An 18,824-nucleotide genomic window follows, 5' to 3' on the forward strand; every position below is an offset into this window, starting at 1 on the left:
TAGCACCCCTACCACCACAGACATATAATCTTCGCACCCCCTAATACTGAAGTGAGCATGCACGAAACCACTAACTCTCACACACACATACACATACATATCAGAGTTCTCTGAGTTGAGAAGCATCTCCACACACTCTGCCCTAACTGGGTCTAGTTTCTTCAGATATCAGAAGAAAAGAGGCCCACCAGAATCTGTACAGAAATTATGTAGCAGCCTCCCTAATGGCCCAGGCAATAGACATTGTTCCATAATGCAAAGCAAGCCCTAAAATTTTACCGACAATTCTAGTAAGACCTAGAAAAACAAATAAGGCCACCTCTCCCCATCTCAGGTGTTTTAGAAAGGACCTGCATACCTGACACAGTTACATATAAATATACACACATGCTGGTTCATATACTACTAAGTTATCAGACACCCAGTATGGAGCAGGCCTTGAGATGATTCTAATTATTACATATCTGCATGTGTAAAAACAAGTGAGCATGCGTGTGAGAGAACTTTTTGTTGGGAGGGGTGACAAGCAAACAAGTGAATGGGTAATTACCATTCTGTACAGCAAGAGCCGTGATAGAGGTAATCAGAGGGAACTGTGGAAACATCAAGGGGTACCCAGGCCATAATAGAGAAGGTGGAATGCAGAAGGTTTCTAGAGGAAGAGCTGACCTGTCCTAAAGGATAAATACCGTGTTTCCCCGAAAATAAGACCTAGCCGGACAATCAGCTCTAATGAGTCTTTTGGAGCAAAAATTAATATGAAACCCTGCCTTATTTTACTGTAAGACTCGGTCTTACAATATGGCATATGATATGATATATGATATATGATATGATATTGTATGATATAATATATGATACGATACCGGGTCTTATATTAGTTTTTGCTTCAAAAGACGCATTAGAGCTGATTGTCTGGCTAGGTCTTATTTTCAGGGAAACACGGTTAAGACTGTCACCAGAAAAAGGTGTTAAAGGGAAAGGGAGGCTCGTGTTGTTTGGGGGAGAAAAACAGCATATGCAAAGACACAGAGACAAGAAACACAATGTATGCCTTCCAAATGCCACAGGGAAATACACACTATGTGAAAAACCCTCCCAAAGGCCCAGAGTTAAGAATCAAGGCCTCCTTTCCCACCTCCCTGTCCCTCTTCCCAGAATCAATCAGAAGAGAATAAATTAGATACCTTTCTGTCACCACAGTGTTAGGCACTAGCTCATCAGATTTGGGGGAGAGGTGTGTCATAGACAGAGACAGAAATCCCTGAAGGCAAGGCCAGACAAGGTGGCCTAATATGCGAGATATAGGTAGGAAGTTGGCTCTGTTTCACAGAGCCCCATCAAGCCACCAGCTTAGTTTAATGAGCACTCCCTACCCTAGCTCCCACAAACCTTGGGGGAACCACTCTCTAGACCTCAAGGAAGTATACCACAACCTACTTTCAGTCCATACGGAAAAGCTGTCTACCTACAGATAGACCTAAAAGGGCAACCAAACTTAAGAGCCCTCCCCCCCCACACCCACACACCACCACCACACACAAAGAGGAAGTGAAAGCTACCAGCACAGCAAGGGCTTGGGGTGGGTCTCAGCCAAGGCTGCCTGGCTTCTGCAAAGGGGCAGGGACCCAATGATTTCACAAACTGTTTTGCTCTGTTGAGTAAAGGTTCCTCTAATTATGTTCTCCTCTGCACATCCTCTATTCTTCGCACCCCAGAACCATCCTGTGTAACCTGGATCTCATACAAATATACCTTTTCTCCTTTTCCCCATACCCTCATCCTGGGACTTTCAAGCTTCCCAGGGCTGGGGTTTCTCCCCACAAAGCAACAGACACACCCACACAGATTCTCAGACTGTTTCTCCCAGACTACAGCAGAAGGCACAGTGGGTTAGCCACAAACTAGGCCAGTCATTGGCACCATTGTTTCAAATATCAGTTTCCTCATCTATTAAAAAAATCATACAGAAATCAATGCAGTACAGGGAGTACACTTACAAATTAGAAGCAAAGCCTAACTAGGGTTCTAAAGTTCTTTGATCTCAAATACTTAAAGAGGGAAAAATATGATGAACGAAATTAAGAGAAATGGGACATTTATCAAGCACCTTCAATATGACAAGCACCCTTCTTGGTACACTTTCACAATCATGAGCTCTTTTCTCTCATAAATCCCAAGGAAGTATCATTGTTATCCCATTTTAAAGATGGAAAACTAAGATTCAGAAAGGTTAAATACCTTATCCAACATCATGCAGCTATAAATACTGGTCAACAATGACTCTACATAACTGCCCTACTTCATTTATCTTATGGCTACTACCCTCCTTTCTGTCAAGTCATCTTGAACAATGCTGACCAGACCCCCACCCAAAAATGTCACAGGAAAACCTAAGGCAACTCTATTTGGAATGCTCACCATTAATTGTCATCTTAAAACCATTAAGCTAACTTCACTCACTGACTATCCACAAATATGCTTCGGTCCTTAAGGGTCAGAAATATTTGTGCATATTCCACAAGTCTTCTACATTGTTGTAGGTACAGGTACAGGGCTTTGAGGACACTAGGAGAGAGGAGAAGAGCCCTAGAATGTACTGTTCACCCCCTTGTGCCTTGGTACCCCTGTCAGGAAGCTCAGTGCTTGAGTCTCTCAGGCCCAGTAGCCTGGAGTTGGGTGGCCATCTACAATCCTAGGTTTGTTTCGGGAATGGTAGGTGTAGCAGAAGGGAGAAGAGAAGGCATTCTAGAGTAGATCTAGTGCAAGTCCTCTTAGAACCCTGACCTTTCCAGGAGAATGACTCAGCCTTGGCACCACACTCTCTCCATTCCAGAATTCCCAATGACTTGGCATGAATGTGTATGGGTGCTCAAAAAGGCACATACCCACATAAACACACAACAGCTAAAATAGTACAATCGCCCTACCCTCGCCAGAATACTGGCTATAAGGGTTACAGATGTAGCTGAGAATGCCTCGTGGTCTGGGTAAGTCTATCACTAGAGCTAGGCTGTAGTATCACCCCCTCAACTCCAAACAATCTCAGTGTCTTGCTTCAAAAGCACCCAGAATTCCTTCTACTCAGGCATGGTCTCACAAAAACACAAAGGAGGCTCCTTCTCAAAAAGTCAAGTTTTAGTTTTGGAGGCTCAGCAAAGCCAGGAATGAAGTGTTGCGGGAGGAACAGGAAGAGCTAGCCTGATCTCCGGAATCCCCTGTTGAGTACAGCTTTGGACTATTGTGTTTGTTTTCAAATCTCCCTAATTACTATCAACAGCAGCTGTGTGCTTATCAGATTTTGGGCCATCTGGGATGAAAAGCTAAATCTTACATAGGAAGAATGAGCTGGAGGAAAGCATCATCTATCAAGTTCTTTCCACTCCAAGAAGGATAGTTTTAATTCTGACCCCAGTGACTATGACTCCAAGCATACGTGGAAGAGACAGAGTGGTTTGGTGAGTTAGTAACCAACATGGAAGGGGCTAGCTACAAGCAGCCTACTCATAAATCAGGATGTTCAAAGGCTTAACATGTGCCTGGCTTAGGACAGAGGTGACTATATAGGAGTTATAAGTTTATAAGAAATTGGGATAAAATAAATTGGGAATGTAAAGCATAGACTACCATGGGTTGAACGGTTTCTGTGGGCTACATATGACCCTTGCTGCATATTCTTCTTTAAAAAAAAAAAAATAGAGCAATGCTTTTTAAAATATGGCTTCTCTGAGAAATCACCAAATGAAGGATGACACTGGTGCTGCAGGAGGGCCTGGAGGCCCTGGGTGCCCTGGGATGGGAGGCCCCAACGGCTTCCATGAGGATTCAGCAGCAGCGTCCCAGGCCGAGTTCATGGCCCAGGTTGGGGCCTGGCCAAGGCCACGGAGCTCGCAGAGGCAAGGCCAAGGACAAGGAGTGGCTCCCTGTCACCAAGCTGTGCCGTCTGGTCAAGGGCAAGAGAATCAAGTCCCTGGAAGAGATCTAGCTCTTCTTCCTGCCCATCTAGGAATCTGAGATCACTGTTTTTGTTTTTGTTTTATTCCCTGGGGGTGTCCCTTAAGCACGAGGTTTTGAAGATTATGCCAGTGTAAAAACAGACCTATGCTGGCCAGAGGATCCAGTTCAAGGCATTTTTTGCCATTGGGGACTACAATGGACATGTGGGTTTGGGTGTTGAGTCCTCTAAGGAGGTAGCCACTGCCATCCGCAGGGCCATCATCCTGGCCAAGTTCTCCATCGTCCCTGTGTGCCAAGGCTACTGGGGGAACAAGATCAGCAAGCCCCACACCATCCCTTGCAAGGTGACCAGCTGCTGTGGCTCTATGCTGGTGCATCTTATCCCTGCCCCCAGGGGCACTGACATTGTCTCAGCTCCTGTTCCCAAGAAACTGATGATGATGGCCAGTACAATGACTGCTACACCTCAGCCAGGAGCTGCACTGCCACCCTGGGCAACTTCGCCAAGGCCAACTTTGACGCAATCTCTAGGACCTACCCCGTTTCCCCGAAAATAAGACCTAGCCGGACCATCAGCTCTAATGTGTCTTTTGGAGCAAAAATTAATATAAGACCCGGTATTAGTATAGTATAGTATAGTATAGTATAGTATAGTATAGTATAGTATAGTATAGTATAGTATAGTATGGTATGTTATACCCGGTCTTACAGTAAAATAAGACCGGTCTTATATAAATTTTTGCTCCAAAAGATGCATTAGAGCTGATGGTCTGGCTAGGTCTTATTTCTGGGGAAACACGGTATACCTATCTCACACCTGACCTCTGGAAAGAGACCATATTTGCCAAGTCTTCCTATCAGGAACTCACTAACCATCTTGTAAAGACCCACACCAGAGTTTCTGTGCAGAGGACCCAAGCTCCAGCTGTGGCCACCACATAATTTTATACAAGAAAAATAAAGTGAAGTAAGCCCGTTTAAAAAAAGTGAAACCTATTCTTACAATAGGTACAAAAGCAGGCCCAGCAGGCAAGTTTGCCAATTGCTAGGCTAGATCAAATACTGTCAAGCAAATAACTCCATACACTACCTGCAAGTCCTGAAACCTGGACTAATCGCTCTCTTCATACTCTACTTTCCATAGAGGATGGACAGCAAGGGTCCTATCTGAAAGTTAGCCAAAGATAACTGGCCCAGACAATCATACACAGTAGCCTACTCTCTTCCTAAGTAAAGGCATTGGGGAGGAATAGGTAATAAGCTTAGACCACTAGCCAACAAAGGCTCCTTCACATGCCAGAAAGGCCCTGGTCCAAGCTGATTCCCCTCAATAGCAGGCCCCAGGCCAGGGGCTGAGCCATGGAGTGCAGGGCCCTGAGCCCTCTGGCTCCAACCTCTGGCCTTGAAAAACAAGAGGCATGCATGAAGAAGAAAAAAGTAAAAAGGGGACCATCCCAGCTGGTCTATTAAGGGTTCAAAAAAATAAAGGGATATATGTGGCTTGTTTACTTCCCTATCCCTTTAGAAAAGGTTTGGAGAATAAAAGGAAATCAATTTGGAAATGCCAAACTCAGTGGGAGGGAGAGCTAAGAATGAAACTAATGCCAATCACAAAGATCCCAGGTTAAAGCTCTCCATCAATAGCCAATACTGCACACAAGTGCAGTATTCTCTTCTCTGGACTAGGTCTATGATCCTAGTGTCCAGTTAGCACTTCTCTCACAGGAAGTGGTAAGGAGAAAAACACTCAGAAGTGCCCACCTTCTAACATCCCACACCATGCCCCTGCTCCTGCTCCTCACACTCGCCCCTCTTGGAGAGAGAGAAAAGGGGAGCGGAGGGGAGAAAAGGAATGAAGGAAGAAAAGAAAAACATGTACATGTGAAAGCATGTGTACCCTAAAAGTCAACTACTAAGAACAGTGGGCTGGATACAGGGGTGCCACAGATGGCCAATGCAGCTCAGATGCAGCTCTATCCTCCCCATTAGCTTCCAGATTCTTATCCCAGAAGATAGAGGGATTCTAGGGAATCTAGTCTGACCCAAGAGAGGGAACAGAAGAAATGCTTTCAAACTAATTCAGCCAACTGACTACTTGCAAACTGTGGGGCAGGATACTGGTCTCTGAGAATACAGAGATATGACAAGTGCTTACTTCAAGGAGTTCCTCATCTAGTAGTAAAAATATGTAATCATTGGATCCCACAGAATACAGTGTGTGCTATATATCCACCCTAAAATTCCCAGTCACCTTTCTCCCCATAAAAAGTTCCTTTGGAGGCTGATGAGAGAAAAGAAACCAAGATGTCTTCCTGGTGCTGCCTGGTTCTCCACATTAAGCACTTTCTTGTGCCTCTGGGAGTACTTGGAACAAAGTCCCCTTTCCTACCATAGGAGTTTATTCTCTAATTTGGGTGCCACGTGTAGAACAGTGGAAACATAATTAAAGACAACACTGTGATATGGTGCCAGGGCTTATGGGAGAGTTTAGTGCACGCTGAAAGTATAGGAAGAGCAGGGCCTGGGGCCCAGTCTGGTGTATACGCCATTCAAGCTGAAGTAGGCAGCAGAGAACAAGCAGTCTTCAGTTTCCAAGCACCTTGTCTTGGACAGAAGGCAGGGTCCCAGCCCAGCACTTCATATGGAGCTGAGGAATGAAGTCACCAGGTCCATGGGCTCTTACTCACCAACTCCCTGTAATGTTCTCACTAACTGAATGCCTTGATGCCCAGAACATTACTCACTTCCCATCCTGTCCTATCCCCCACACCACCACCACCAGTCTACACATGCCCAGACAGTGAATTTATACTCTAAAGAGAGCTGTTTACCTCCCTTAGGTCCAGTTAGTTACTGTGAACCCCACCACTTCCTGTAGCACCTTTGGGGGATGGGGGGCACACATATCTCATCCAGGGCCAAAGGCCAAGTTTAAAGGCTGCTCAGTAGAGCTGTCAGGGCCACCTTTACCTCCAGCTATGAGAGTAGAATACGAAGACTCAGCTCAGCTCAGCTGTAACCATTCTATGTTGCCATGGGCATAGGCCTTCCCTTTCTCAGACTCAGTTTTCTCAGATGTAACATGGAGCAGCTTCAATTACCAATGTACTTATCAACCTTGGCCCAACATTAGACTATCCTAGGGGAGCTCTTAAAAACTACTGATGCCCAAAGCCCTAAAGCCATAATGATTAATCAGAGTCTACATATGCTTCCACAAGCTGGCCAAGACCAAGTGCATAGGCAAGCTGGACTTCCCCAGTGGATGAGAAGGCAAGGAGCCTAGCTGGCCCCATGCAAAACTCATCCCCCTACTCTAACAGTTAAACTCGACCTTCATTCTGGCCCCTAGGGCCACTAGAGTCATAAGTTCAAATTTCCCCCTTTTTCCAACCTTGCTTCAAATCAACAAGAAAAAATAATAATAAAGTGTATCAGCACTAGTAAATTGCACTACACATGCTTTGACATCAAGCAAGCACTATGATTTTCCTTCTTCTAAAGGACCGGGCTTATCTGCCATTATGCCCTATGTTTATTCATTTGCCACATCTAGTTTCTATGGCCCAAATTTAAGGACCTCATATCCTACACAGAGAGGATGGTGACAAGGGAAAACTGTTCTTCCTGATTTCACAGCCTTTGGCTGCTCCAGTGACACATACCCATGTGACTGTCTCACATTCCTGAGGGCTTACCAACTACTTATGACCAGGGACTATCTGGCCAGGGACTACACTAAACTGTCTATCTCATGATGTCATTCTATCGCCTGTTTCTGGTGGGTTCCCTAAGAACTACCTTTCCAGAGCACCTCTTCCCTCCTTACCTACATCAGGCCTGGACTAACCCCTGCCACCCTCCTGCCTACCCCTCTACTCAGTTATGTTCCTGAACATTCCCAAGGCCCTTCTATGAAGGTCTCTTCTCCAAAAGCCAGACATAGCTGACAACTCCCAACCTCTCAGCGCTCGTAGAGTTGCCATTTGGCCCAGTTCCCCAGAGAATGAAAACATTTGTGAGATGTGTACCACCATCCCCTACCCAAGGTAGGGCAGACCAGCCTCCACTGTTGGGGAATGTGACATTTCTGAATAAACCACAAACGTTCAGAGAAGGAATGGCTCTCAGAGATTAGCCAAACCAATTCCTTGTAGAATAGACCATGGCCATAAAAGGGGAAAGGGCTTGGCCAAGATTGTCCTGGGAAATGAACAGCAAAGTTCAGACTAAAAACCAGCTCTTCAACTGAAGAATAGAGCTCTTTCCACAATTCCCCAGTACCTCCTCCATTCAACAAGTTAGACGAATGCTCATGCTCCCACCAAGGTACAAACAAGACCCTACATTAGCTAGGCCTAATTAGTCCCCAAACAATTCTCACTTTCTAATGCGCAACATTTACGTATCCAGGAACAAGGCAAAGCCAAGAAAGTTATTGGCTCAACCAGGTGGAAAGCTCCACTAGCCTTGAAGGCAGTGGTCTGACTCTAGCAAAAGGGGTGACACAAGAAGCCAGCTTCAAATCAAGAATTAGGCCAGGCCCCAAACAGACAGAACATAAACAACATGACAGGCGGGCATCCCCACACAGACTTTACTAGAATTCCCTCTAAACTTTATTCTTAACTCATTATATTTTAGAAGAAGAAACTAAAGGGAGGTTGGGCAACTATTGAACAGTTGAATGGCCTAATATTTAAAGCTCAAACTTCCTTTCTAGCCTCAGAACCCTGGCCTAACCATGACTAGAGCTTAAGTCCAGGCCTTTATGAAACAACACTTGTCTCCCCTTTCCACACTCTACCCTATGCAGAGTCTAAAACCAAAGTCATCTGTTTCTCACTCATGTCCTATCTCCCTTATTCACTAGCTGAGTAATTTTTGCAGTCACTTAACCTCTTTGAACCTCAGTTTCCCCATATGAAAAAGTGGGGATAATAATTCCTAACCTGCCAACTAGAGTTAATGAATATCAAATGACATAATAATAGTGGTAAAAAGGGTTGATAACTATGATGCATATCACAAATTGTAGAGAATTACCCGTATCTGTATATCTGTATTTGTGTTGGGATTTTTTTTTTTTTTTTTTTTTTTGGTCCAGACATAGGATGAGAAAAGCTAAGAACACTGGAAAAAAATTGCAAGGCAATGCCAGCCAACCTGTAAATGGATTCCTTCAATTCACATCTGGCAGGGATGTTTTAAACAGCGAACTACTTGGAAAGCAGGAAGTCACCCCCTAAATTTCTTTGCTATAGATAGTTGAAAGCTGATTATTGCAATACATCATTGATCCCAGACAGTCTATAAATGAGCTGTTCCGCAGAAGTGAACTTTTCCTGATAACTAAGTCTTACCCTTTTAAGAATCATAACCATTCTTAATGGTGAGGTATAAGTCTTTCATCCACTGATACAATCTACTGCCTTTGTCAACAGAGGCTGTTAAAACATGATTTAAGCTTCTCTGAGCATCTGAATCTTGTATGCTTGATTTTCTATTGAACTAACATTTGCGGGCTTTCCAATGTTCTCTTATATAAGTTTCCCATCAACTCTGAGGCTAGTATTATCCCCACTTTACCAAAGAAGAATGGGAGGCTCAGGGAGGTTAAGGGATTTGCCCAAGGTCACACCGCCTATCAGCACTGAAACACAGATCTTCCTACAAGCCTGGCCTATAATAAATGCCTTAGAGGTACTTTGGATCCAAGCCTTCTGAGGTAGCCCAAAAAATAATTTAAAATGTAATTCCCTTTTCTTTTTTGGAGTCTGATCTCAGAGCCTTGCTCTCCCTGCCCCACAAGGATTCAGAAAGCTCCAATAACTCGGAATTTGTTTGTATAAAGCTTCCTGTTTGTCTAAGGGTAAGGCAATAATGCCTGCAGTAGCCCATAGGCCTGGCCCAGTCAAGGTCAACCTCTGGTGTCAGAGGCTCCAGGATTACAGGCTGGGCAAGCAGAAGCTCTGCTCCACCCACTGTGAAAGTCTGGGGACTAAGAAGAGAAAGGCGGGGCATGCCAGTGAGCAGAAGAGAGCCTGCATTTCTGGTAATTCTGCTTCTCCATGCCTGGCCTGGCTTCTTCAACATGATCAATACCCTTAAGCCAGCAAGCTTCTAAGACCAGGAGCAGACACCGGGCTAATTTTTCTTCAAAAGATACTGTATGTGTATTTGTATTTCACAAGTCTCTACTCTCCTACTCTTCAACTGGATGGCTTAGCTACAGTTGAGTATTTACAATATTCTACTTTCTTGCCACCTGGACAAGATCCTTGGTAAGTATGGGGGTGAGGGTGGAACTTAATCCAGCTTCACTGCTCTTCTTTGGGGAAGACTGAAAAGGCATGTGCCCATCTCCAACACACACACACACACACAAACACACACACACACACACACACACACACACACAGCTTATTTCTCTAACCTCAGACAGCTATAACAGCCAGAGATATTCTGGGAAACAGGGTTCTCAGGTACTGTTTGGAATCAAACTACCCCAAACTGGCAAAAGCACAGAAAAATGGTATACCCTACTGCCAATCACTCTACTAAGATCATTTAGGCACAGGTGAAATCAGGACAATCTCTATATGTGCGGTCTACTGAGCTTAGAAGCAGCTTTCATCATCCTAGCCTTCATCCCAACAGAAGGGCCACAACTCCCACCATGTCCAGAAAGCCTTCTGTCTTAGGTAGGCAAGCCCCTACAATGTCCTCTTCCCTTTCCACTCCACTAAGATTATAGGCCCTTTTTCACTTGTATGGATTTTAAGTGTTTCACCCATTGGATAATTTGTTTATTGATGAGCCCATACAAACATTAAAATCTGATTTGACATGAAAAGATGGCCACCACACAGTAAGAAAAAAAAGTTGCAGAAGAGTGTGGTTTTGTGTTATATGTGTGTTTAAAGTTATATATGTATAAATGAATTTCAAAGGAGTCTCAGTTCACAAAACAATCTGGTTAATAATGGTGGTTCTCTCTGGAGAATAATAGAGTCAGGGCAAAAGACAGAGGATTTTATATTTTTCAGTGCTGTTTCATTTCTTACAGTAAATATGTATTAGTTCCATAATGAAAAAAAATCACAAATCAAAAATTACAAAATAAACAGTCTGTGTGTATTTAAGTCTGCCCTACAAAATACCACAGACTATTAACATTCATTGTACGGTGTCTAGCTCAGCACTGTAAGAACCAAAAAAAAATTCCTTTAATGACAAGATGACCATCACAGGGATATAAAGTACAGTATAGGGAATATATTGAATATATAATAATTATGTATGATGCCAGGTGGGCACTAAACTAATCAGGGGATCACTTTGTAAGGTATGTAAATGTCTAATCACTATGCTGTACACCTGAAATAATGTAATATTGAATGTCAACTATAATTGAAATTTTTTTAAATTTAAAAAATAAATTAAAAAAAACAAGATAAGATGACCTTCAGAGGTTCTTGTTATTTTAGGGCACCCAACCCTATCTAGTAGGCCTAAACCTATACCTCCCAAATGCTGGCCACCTCCTTCTCTTAGAAATGGGTGGGGGGAAGAGTACCTCCTATTGCTCTCCAAATTAGCCTACCTTGACTAAAACACGCCCAAATCTGCAGATACACAGCTGTGCCCTAAGGTGATAGTGGTAGCAACAGCAGCAACAGCAGAACACAGCTGCTGAGTGCATCAACCTGGTGATCTACAGGACTTCCCTGCTGTCCTCCCCCAATCTGTGCCTGGCTCTGCCCATCCCTGAATACAGTGGCTAACTCTGTCCCTAAACATCAGGAGCACAAACCTCTCAGGATTATGTATCATAGTGCTGCCCTGCCTGCTGGCCATGTCACAATGAGCAGCACACATACAAACAATTTTAAAACTGGGTAATGCTTCAAATATGTACTCTAGGGCCAAATTCTAGGTTGCTTCACAAAGGCAGACAGAAATGCTTGCACGGCTGCCTGTTAGAATCCACTAAAATGTTTCATTTGAATATTCCCCCTTGGCATGAATACTACTGTATTGTGTGAAGACATGGGAAAAGGGAGTGGAAATTGGCTGTGAACAAGCTGGCCACTCACAGGTAAACAGGCTCTCCAAGGTGCACAAGAAGGACAACTCCTCCCCATTCCTTGGCACTACTCAGCTCCATTCTGCCAGGGCTCAGCTCAACCCTCATTACATAATTTCTAGTGGACCACTAGGATTTTTGTTTGGCTTTCCAGTAGACCTAGCCAAAGGAGTCTGTGAAAGACTATTCCAACTTGACAATAGTAGCTATTAATTATCTATTCAACAAATATTTGTTGAGTACCTCTTCTATGCCAGGCTAGATACTGGGGATACAACGGGTAGTGGGAAACCATCCCCCTTCTCAAGAAGCTTATATTATTAGTGAGTTAGCCTGCTAGAATGGAAAGAATACACACCTGACAGTCTTGGCTTCAAGACTTGCTTCTGCCCCTGACTCACTAAGTGACCTTGAGCAAGACCCTCCCCCTTGTTGTATATTGTAGTTGACTAACAGATCTTCCATAGATTCAGGTAATTTGCTTCCTTTATAAAACATAAAATCCTGGGGTGGATTGTGGGTTTTCAAATTGCCAGGACAGCAGCAAGAAGCCATGGGTAGAATGTGGAGAAAACTAAAAGCACCTTAGATGGAGGAGAATTTCCATCCAAAGACTTTAAATCTGGCTTGGACGGTTCCCCATGAGTTGTTTGCCCAAGACTGGTGGGATGGGCAGGTCTTTGACGAGCATACGCGTATACGAGGAGTGATCAACAAATACGGTGAATGTTTAAATTTAAGCAGTAAGAAAAGATGGAATAGGACCATTTGTGACAACATGGATGGATCTTGAGATTAGAATGCTAAGCGAAATAAGTCAGACAAAAAAAGCAGAGAACCATATGATTTCATTTATATGTGGTATATGAACCAAAAACAACAAAAGAACGAGACAAACAAATGAGAAACAAAAACTCATAGACACAGACAACAGTTTAGTGGTTACCAGAGGGTAAGGGGGCTGGGGGGTGGGAAATGAGGGTAAGGGGGATCAGATATATGGTGATGGAAGGAGAACTGACTCTGGGTGGTGAACACACAATGGCATTTATAGATGATGTAATACAGAATTGTACACCTGAAATCTATGTAACTTTGCTAACAATTGTCACCCCAATAAACTTTAATTTAAAAAATTATTACAGTAAAAGACACATTGCCATCAATCCCCCTCAAAATACTCCCCCTCACTTCCAACAGACTCATCCCTTCATTCTTGCCACTTTCTGAAGCAGTTCTGGAAGTCCTCTTTCGTTGAGTGTCTTTAGTTGCACTCTCGTGCCTGCCTTGATGTCCTGAATCGATTCAAAACATTTACCATTCATGGTCATTTTGACTTTGGGGAAGAGCCAGAAGTTGCACGGTGCCAGATCCGGAGAGTAAGGTGGAAGAGGACACACCATAATGTTTTTATTTGACAGAAATTGCCGTACCAGAAGCGATGGGTGACATATAGCCTTTCTGTTGTGATCATGAAATATGGTGAATGCTGCTACCAAGTGCCATCCAATGGAAAGGCAGAGATCTTCAATATGGAAAGCGGCGTGTTGAACCTTATTAACAGTGTGTGACAAGTTTAAACTTGTTTGGTGAAGTCAGTCAGATGTGAGCTATGGTTGAAAGAAGGTGTTTTAAAGTATGTCGTAAATCATCCTCCATGATAACAATGCTCTGTGTCACACATCGCTTCTGGAATATAGCAATTTCTGTAAAATAAAAACATTACACTGTGTCCTCATCCACCTTATTCACTGGATCTGGCACTGTGCAACTTCTGGCTCTTCCCCAAAGTCAAAATGATCCAGGACATCGAGGCAGCTTCGACATTGCAACTAAAGACACTCACAAAAGAGGACTTCCAGAACTGCTTCAGAAAGTGGCAAGAACAATGGGATAAGTGTGTTTGACATGAGAGGGAATATTTTGAGGGGGATTAATGGCAATGTGTCTTTTACTGTAATACAGTTTTTTAAATTTAAACATTCACCATATTTTTTGATCACACCTTACAGTAAGTGACAGACACAGAGACATGTCCTTCTAACAGTGCATGGCAGGCTTGGGGACAGAAGGTCTGAAAAGGTGCCCAGTTTCACTGCAGTTTCTATAAATACTTCCACCTCCAGCTGAAGGGATGTTGGGAAACCCTCTACTCTAGTACCACTCATTTGATGCTAAAGAGCTGAGGAGAAGGTGGCACCTCCCTCCCCAGCCACTTGTGGCCATTCTTGAGTAGGGCTGTGATGGGGCCACTTGGAGCCATTCTGCGCAGGTGAGTGGGGAGATGGGACTCCCCTGCATACCTCCCACTAAAACCACCAGGCTGTGGGGCACCTGCAGGAATGTTTGCTCGAGGGAACCATAGCATCTGGCATTCTGGGCTCAGAGCCTTAATAAGAAACACACATAAAACAGAATTTTAAGAGGCCAACTGGAAGAAAAATTCTAGGGTATCCTGGGCCACCCTCCCGCCCCTGTTCCCCACACCTCACAGAGCACTTTCAGATGCATTAGCGCCTAAATCTTGACCAAAACCCTAAGAAGTAGGATGCTCTTTCTTTTTTCACAGATGGAAAACTGATATCCAAAATGGTTTGAAAAATTTGCACTGGTAGGTCAAGGCCAGCAAGACTCTTTCAGGCCTCTCCCCCCGCCCCACCCCCAGGTGCTAATGCACCCTTCCCTTCTCCAAGGTATATTTTCTTTTCTTTTTTTAAATTAAGTTTATTGGGGTGACAATGGTTAGTAAAATTACATAGGTTTCAAGTGTATAATTCTGTAATATATCATCTATATATCTCATTGTGTGCTCACCACCCAGAGTCAGTTCTCTTTCCATCACCTTATATTTGAACTCCTTTACCCTCTTCTACCACCCTCTTCCCCCACCCCTTACCCTCTGGTAACCACTAAATTGTTGTCTGTGTCTATGAGTTTTTGTTTATTTGTTTGTCTTGTTCCTTTGTTGCTTTCAGTTTTATATTTCACATATGAGTGAAATCACATGGTTCTCGACTTTTTCTGTCTGACTTATTTCGCTTAGCATAATAATCTCAAGATCCACCAATGTTGTTGCAAATGGCAGTATTTTATATGGATAGATCATCCAAACAGATAGGTATGTTTTCTCTGAGACTAGTGCCTAGTATGTTCTACCAGGGGTTCACCCAACACTGTTGGATCCCTTGCATATATTACTGCTGCTTCTCCCTCTCAATGTCTGTAACTGATTATATACTCTTCAAAGGCCTGACCATCCCTAACCACCTCCACCTGGACAACAACCCCTTCTTGAGGTAGAGGAGTTAGAAATTTTCAAATCCAAAAGTTTACTGAAGAAGAAATCCTGGGAGCCCAGATGGCTGCAATACCACATGTTAAGTATAATAACAGAAATTCCTACAAAGCACAGTGGGCACACAGAAGATGGTGTAACTAATACTACCTGGGAGTATTAAAGAAAGCTTCTAGTGGAGGTGACATGGAGTGGGGGGAAGTGAAGAAGAGACACTTGACACTTTAAGCTGAAAGAAAAAGCACGTGCTAAACCTAAAAGATATAAGAGGTGTGACTTACTTGGGGAAACTTGACCCCATAAAGCTACAGCATAGCGTACATGTGGGGAGAAGTGGGAGCCGAGTCTGGAGAGGCGCTAGGCTTGAGCCAGGGATCAAAATGTTCTCCCTGTATACCATACTAAGGGGTTTATATTTTGTCTTGTTCACATTCACTGCAGTGTTATAAAAACTGGCAAATGCTGGGGGCAATACAAATGCCCCCCTCCCCTTACAGGGGAATGATTAAGTAAATTACGACATAGCCATTGGATGGAATTTTGTAAAGCCATTGCAACAGTCATTTTTAAAAACTAAATAGCATTTACCTAAGTTTTTAGTGGTAAGTAAGGATAAAGAAGTAGGATGTTTTATGTACACCATGACTGCATCATGGAAAATTAAGGTACATATATGAGATGTGACAAGAAATACACATAAATAAAAATTGCTATGTTAAAATGGTGGGCTTATAGAACAGTTTGCCTCTATTTGCTAAACTTTGTCATATGCCATGTCGGGTTTTATAAACATGGGAAATATAAAAATAAAGAATCACTCTTTTCCCATTTGACTCTTCTTTCCTTCTACTTCTCCCCCCTCTACCTGCTTGCCTACTCTCCCTCAGCAACAGCCATTCTAATCTACCACCTGCAACTGGATTCCTTAACAACCCATGTGAGGCCCCTAAGAAGGAAAGGCTGCCAGCAAGGTGGCTGCTCCCAATAGCAAGCTCCTGCATGACCCAGAAGCCATTCCAGCTCAATGCTGGGGAAGAATCTTCCATGCAAAAGCATTACCCAGCTCTACCCACTAAGCTTTCTCTGAAAACTGCCCTAGGTACTTTTCCCTAAGGAAGGAAGACAGGTGCCAAGAAGATTTCTATCTTATTCTCCCTCCAGGGGGCTCAGGGGAAGTGAAGATCATGCTCATGGCCAACTCCTAGGTGGCTGAGATACAGCCTGGATCCTTGATTCACCTGCAAGCTCTATATAAAATGTCACTAAGGAAGAAGAATGAAAACAGATCTAGCCAAGGGTACACCATCTCCAGGAATTTGCTTATGCCCCATCAGCCCATCAGTCCCTCATGGGAAATTCAGAAATCCCTCTCCTTTGATCTACAGGTCTAACACCAAAGGAAGTCATATTCACAAAATGCAGGATCAGTTGAAGGCTGAAAGCCAGGCGTGGGGCAATCTCCCTCACTAGAAATCCCTCCGCTTCACTCCACCCAAACCCACATCACCTAGCGCTCCCCATCCAAGGGCAACATAGACATCAGTGACTCAGACAGGGGAAGGGGAAGGGGAGTTTGGCAAATTTAAGACTCAGCCAAAAGCAATGTCATAGACTTAAAGAGAGGGATGTTGTGGGGGGAGGTGGTAGAGGAAGTCAAATCACATTTGCATTCAGTTTTGGTTTGTTTCTTGGTCTTCCCCTTCTCTGCTAGAACAATGACCAATTCAAGGGTCTTCTATTTTTCCTGGAGTCACCAATGACCCAAAATAGCTAGCAACTGTGGTTTGCAGGCTGGATTCCAAGGCCCCACCCAAAACACTCAGTCAACAGTGTGTCTCTCTGAGCCAGGATGCCCACAGCGAGCTCTGTGTTTGGTGGATCCAATACCTCTACGCAGAGCTCACTGAAATAGAAAGGACTACTTTACACATTGATAGCTGGTTGGGGTGGGAGAGGAGGAGAACAATACTCCCAATGTCATTCTAAAGAGAAGAGTGCAACTTCTCCAGTCACTGCTCTCTGTTCTATTATGGTCTTTCCAAGAACTCCTTAGTATCTTCTTAAAGACTGGGCACAGGTAATCAGAAAGTCAGAAAAAGTCAATGTTTCATTTTCCAGATAAGAAAACTAAGGCCCATAAAAGTGACTTGCCCAAGGTCACACTGAGAGAGAATAAAAACCAGATATCCTGATTTGGTACACTATTCTATTCATTTCTATTCATTTCTTCTATTCATTTCTACCATTTCTACTAAAAAGCATTTGGAAAGAGAGAGAGAAGTTACCCAAGCTAAGTGTCAAAAGCTCAGCTCTTCTGACCTAGGGCTAGACAGCTCAGAACTGGGAATGAGAGGCAGAGGGACATTGGACCCAGCCCACTCAGGAAAGCCAAGTAAAAACCATAGGTATACAAAAGGCACACAAAGTACTTAGCAACTGGAAGGCTTTATCTACTCCAGAGGAATAGTTTCAGATGCTGAGAGCCCCTGCCCTACCCTGCCCCACCCCATCCCCATACTCTGAGCCTTTTCAGGCCAAGCAAGACTACTCCTAGGCTATCAGAGTTCTAGGTAAGAAGCTAGAAGGGGCTACCGGGCTGGGTCGAGAGAGCAAGGAGAAATAAGAAAGCAGGGTGGAGAAATCAGTCATTCCAGAGCTCTCCTATCTTCCTCTCTCCTCTCCCATTCCTCCTATCAGAGTCTCGACTCCTGCTTTAAACAGGCCCTAAACAAAGGGAAAAGTTTGCAAGTGAAACTATATAAACTTGAAGAAGGCGTTCCCTGTACCAGAGAACAGAGTACTAGTTGAGGTGGCGAAGGGCATTTGAGGGGGGAGAAAACAGCCAAATAAGGCATACTTGACTGGTAGAGAATCATCAGGAAAGGTTCCAGAAGGTGATGTCGCAGAGAGGAAGCCTTTAGTCATTGGTTTCCTCTGGCAACTGGCCTAAGGCCAGGAGGCAAACTCCCAACCTTAGGAAAATGCCCAGGCTATGGCAGAGAGAAAGGTAACTAGGCTTGATTTTCCCCAGGCCCACCTCAGGCCCTGCTGGAACAGCTCTCCAAGTACCAGCAGAGAGGTGTGATGTAACCCTGAAGCAAAATGGCAGACATTCTCACCAAGCATGTTAGATCCACCATGGCCCAGGTGCCCAGAGGAGTAAGGAATCTGGGGAAGGGGGATTTGCTGTACTATGGATACAGATTTCTGATCCTGCTGATATTTTCATGTTAGAGAAAAGAAAAAAATCAAAGGCAAAGAGGTAAGTGACCTTTGTTCTCAGCAAGAAAACTGCTATGGGTTAGTCAGTCTCCCAGGAGTATCTGCAAGGAGGTTTGGAGAGGAATTTAGCTCACTTAAAGCCCTTGAAGATAGCAAAGATTTGTACAACTTAACTACTGACAGCCAAATTGGCTGTTACCTTGACCCCCACCCTCCAACTCCATTCCACAGATTAGTCAACTCCAATTAAAGATTACAACA

At 43.9% G+C, this 18,824-nt stretch overlaps 1 protein-coding gene and 1 pseudogene across 1 annotated transcript in view; one reads left to right on the forward strand and one right to left on the reverse strand.

Moving 5' to 3' along the window:
* MSN (moesin) overlaps positions 1-18,824 on the reverse strand; it is a 66,568-nt gene that overhangs the window by 39,084 nt on the left and 8,660 nt on the right. The gene's annotated exons all lie outside the window — the stretch shown is intronic.
* On the forward strand, positions 3,742-4,899 carry LOC109437971 (small ribosomal subunit protein uS5; annotated as a pseudogene).

Source organism: Rhinolophus sinicus, chromosome X (assembly GCF_036562045.2).
Source record: "Rhinolophus sinicus isolate RSC01 chromosome X, ASM3656204v1, whole genome shotgun sequence".
In the NCBI taxonomy this organism is placed as follows: Eukaryota; Metazoa; Chordata; class Mammalia; order Chiroptera; family Rhinolophidae; genus Rhinolophus; species Rhinolophus sinicus.